Source organism: Stenella coeruleoalba (genome assembly GCF_951394435.1).
Source record: "Stenella coeruleoalba genome assembly, chromosome: 2".
Classification (NCBI taxonomy): Eukaryota; Metazoa; Chordata; class Mammalia; order Artiodactyla; family Delphinidae; genus Stenella; species Stenella coeruleoalba.
The window spans coordinates 63,298,963-63,302,762 of NC_137147.1; positions in this window are offsets into that span (position 1 = coordinate 63,298,963).

Consider the following 3,800-nt stretch of genomic DNA (forward strand, 5'->3'; position numbering starts at 1 on the left):
GGCAAAAATGGGCTGAAACTTTCTTTTGCTGAAAGCAAGGCGAGACCGGACCCGAGCCCCGACCCACCCCTTCAACTGCGAGGCGCCGCGCGCCGCGAGCTCCCGCCTTCCCGGGTTCCCCCTCCAGGTCTCGATTCGTCGCCGCGCGCCCACGCTCCCCCGCCACGAGACACTCGTTCCGGTGTCCCCCACGGGGAAGAAAGAACAGGGCGCTGGGAGGGTCGCGCTGGGGGCGTGGCGTATGTAGATGAGGAGGGGCGCAGAGGCTGCTGGTCCCACTCCGCCTGGGCCTCCGCGTCCTGCGTGTGGACACGCAGAGGCTGCCTGTTGTTCCCCGGGTGGGCGAAGCCGGGGCGAGGGGCGTGCAGCGGCGCAGGGCGCGGACGCGGCGTGAGCGAAGTGACCGTGCGTGCAAAGTGGGGTGAGCTCGTAGTTGTGGGACGAGGAAAGAAAAACCTTCAGTTTTGTCTGAAAGGAGATACCGGTATTACTCCGAAGATTTTGTTTTTCGTGTAAAGCTGTTGTTGAATTGACAGTGTTTCCCGTTTTGTGGCATATCGAAAATTTCAAAGCTTAACTTATAGTTGTAATACTTTTTTCTGTGTTTTCCGCGCGCTTTTTATTTCAGCCGGGTTACGTTGAGCTCGGCGGTTGTGCAGTAAGTCTGTTTTTGTTTTTTGAAAAGTGTTTCACCAAAGAGATAGTTCGGTGGCTTTACGTTGTACGATTAAGACAGGGCTGTAGGTGAGCGTAAGTAGTGTGGTAGAAGAAGCGAGAATGTCGTTTGTGCGGAGCAAGAATTGGCGGCGCTGATAAGAGGTCGCAGGTGTACTGGTTGTGAGGCTTCGAAAGATCTGTTGGGTGGGACTCTTAGGAGTGGTCGGTTTTGTCGGATCTATCTGCCAGCTGCTTGACCTGGGTGTTTGAGGGTAGCGAGAGTGTCTAATATACCAGCAGCAGGCAGTCTAGGCTTTTTGCGCTGTAACAGGATCACCCTACTTGATGTAGATGTAAGCATAGGGTGACGGGACGGTGCACGCGTATTTATGACTCCCTCCCAGAAATAGGGACTTATGCATTTTTTTGATACGTTTGGGAAACTAGGCAACACTCTGGCTGTTTGGTAAGACCGTTCTTGAATGCTGTATGGAGAAAGTCCCCAGATTGCTTAACATGTGCCCAGGAAGAAACAGGAGACTGTGGTTGTATTTTATGAGGTGGACCTTTCCTCGAGTGATAATGTTGCCGTTTCACCATCCGAAGTCCCTTATGTTCAGACCTCCCCTGACCTCACCGGCACTGGAACAAGTGTGATGTGAGAGTGAATACGAAATGGGAAGGAAAAAAAGAATTTCCCCTTGGTACCAAAAGGGAAAGATATTTCTCCCTCATTCTTAGAAAATTTGCTAATACTGGTTCTCTCCGTTTGAGATATATATGTAAATGTTATTAACAGTTAAATGTATCCTTTGCCAGTTTTACAACCTGAGAATGTCTGGAGGGCCTTGAAACCATCTTTTTGAAATGTGAACATTAAGGAAGGTAGTGCTACATCTCCCTCTACCTCTGGGAGTTTAGCTTAGGTGGCTGGCTCCAGGTCGTAACCACTTGCTTGTCATGGAGATACGAGTTTTACTTCTCTTTGGATAAAGGCACACAGATGGCCACTACAATTACCAGTTGAATTTAGGATGAACTATGTGTAGCAAATGGTGTTGTCAAGTCCTCCTATTGAGGACAAGTTCTTGAGAACATCTATGTAATAAGTTGTATCTGCCTGCTTATATAACAGGGAACATACTTATGGGATGAATTGTGTCCCCCCACCCCAAGTTCATATGTTGAGGCCCTAGCCCCCATCTGAGTGTATTTGGAGACAGGGCCTTTAAGGAGGTAATTAAGTTTAAATGAGGTCATAAAGGTGGGGCTGTAATTCAATATGACTGGTGTCCTTCATTAGAGACGTCAGGGATGGCTGCAAGACAAGGGGAAGACTCTGGAGAAAGCAAAGCTGCCAATATCTTGGTCTTGGATTTACAGCTCCTGGAACTGAGAAACATTTCCATTATTTAAGCCTCACCCCAGTCTGTGGTATTTTGTTATGGCAGCCCAAGCTGAATTATATACTGTCTTTGCAATCTCTTTGGTGGGTTTCTTGTGATGCACATTACAGTCTGGTTTAGTGGCTTTTCAATAAAAATGTTGACTTCTTTTCTTTCTACCTTTGTGAAGAGGATTCGCTGGGTTGGCAGGAGATGTTATTCTCCTCAAGAGTCTGGCAATAAGGACAGGATTGGTCTGGCAGTTGCTGATTGGACTGAATCAGCTAAAAGTCTTGTGGCCACACAACAGTCACTTAAGAGACCCTGAGTTATTTTTAAAAGTCTCCCTTATAGCTCTCTGCTCTTTTCCAATACTAGCTGGAGGAACCACCCTCTTCAGTATCAACGTATTGAGTAAGCATGGGTAATATAGGTTCTAAAATCCTGTCAGGATCACTATTAGCATTGAGGGTAAAAAAATATAGGAAACCAGATCTGTTGCAGACATGTCTTGCTCTTAAATGGTTAATTTCTCCACCCCTCTCCCCCCCTACCCCCGGCCCCTCACCAATGGGTATGCATATGAGAATCTAGTCTTGGGCTTCCCTGGTGGCGCAGTGGTTGAGAGTCCGCCTTACGATGCAGGGGACGCGGATTCGTGCCCTGGTCCGGGAAGATCCCACATGCCGCGGAGCGGCTGGGCCCGTGAGCCATGGCCGCTGAGCCTGCGCGTCCGGAGCCTGTTGCTCCGCAACGGGAGAGGCCACAACAGTGAGAGGCCCGCGTACCGCAAAAAAAAAAAAAAAAAAAAAAAAATTCTCCCAGAACACGTCAGTGAAGAAAAAATCAGGAGGAGGGCCCCAGACTGTAATTTATACAAGAACTTGACACTTAAGTTTTCTAGAATAACCGACATTGGACATGAGCTCAACTGAAAAGATAGTGATTCTTACAGTTACATTATTCCAGTCAATTCCACTATGTACTCTCAGTATACAGACATGGTTTGTAAGTCGAACAATATTGGTGATTATTAGCAGACCTCCATTACTTTAATACCAAAGTAAAGATGTTATGGAACAACCTGAATAAACTTCTTGGCAGCCCAAGAACATAGTTCACCAAATTCTCCCGCAGTGTAGGTCCGGCCCAGGGCTCGGAAGAGCAGATCCAGCTTTAGGCTGACAGTCGGCATGGCGAGTCCGGCCTACAATTTTAAACTGTAAAAACGATAAACAAATTAGTATAGTTAAAAAGCTTCTCCCCCTCCAGCCACGAATGACTCAGCATTGATAAAACACAGTAGTACAAGGCCCCAATACATAAAAACATGTACTTGTTTTAAAGACACAGCATAAACCAGAAAAAAGCTTTAACGTTTGTCCTGGCTAACAGGAACGACGCACTCAATTTTCTCACATTTGGAAAAACTGCAGCTGTCAAAACAGCCCGAGAACAACGTAAGAATTTTCATCCCGAAAAATTACGCACAGCTAACTAAAGAACTCCGGGCCCTGTGTAAACACCTCCGCTACCGGCATTCCCTCCAATCCCTCCTCGGCCTGTACCTAAGAGCCTGCTCCACTCTGCACGCACGGTCACTTCGCTCACGCCGCGTCCGCGCCCTGCGCCGCTGCACGCCCCTCGCCCCGGCTTCGCCCACCCGGGGAACAACAGGCAGCCTCTGCGTGTCCACACGCAGGACGCGGAGGCCCAGGCGGAGTGGGACCAGCAGCCTCTGCGCCCCTCCTCATCTAC